The sequence below is a fragment of the Antrostomus carolinensis genome, unplaced genomic scaffold (genome assembly GCF_000700745.2).
Source record: "Antrostomus carolinensis isolate BGI_N321 unplaced genomic scaffold, ASM70074v2 scaffold43659, whole genome shotgun sequence".
Taxonomy (NCBI): Eukaryota; Metazoa; Chordata; class Aves; order Caprimulgiformes; family Caprimulgidae; genus Antrostomus; species Antrostomus carolinensis.
The window spans coordinates 9,528-9,839 of NW_010340072.1; positions in this window are offsets into that span (position 1 = coordinate 9,528).

The window sequence follows — 312 nt, forward strand, 5'->3', positions numbered from 1 at the left end:
CCCCACCCGCGCCTCAAACCCTCCCGGGGAGGACCAGCCACAACTTCCTTGGGCAACCTGTTCCAGCAGGGACACCTTCCTCTTGACCAGGTTGCTCAAAGCCTCATCATTTTGCCCGGTGCCACGGAAAATCCCCCCCTTTTCCACCCCAGTTTTGCCACAAGAGGAAGAAAAAGCAAAAAAAACCCCAAAGGCTCTGCCTGTGTGGGCCTGGGCTGTGCATGGGCGAGATGAACCCCGTGGGCACCTGAGCTCCTCTCCACAGATGAGGGGGCGGCTGGGCGCACGGTGCTGGCTGTGTGATGCAGAACC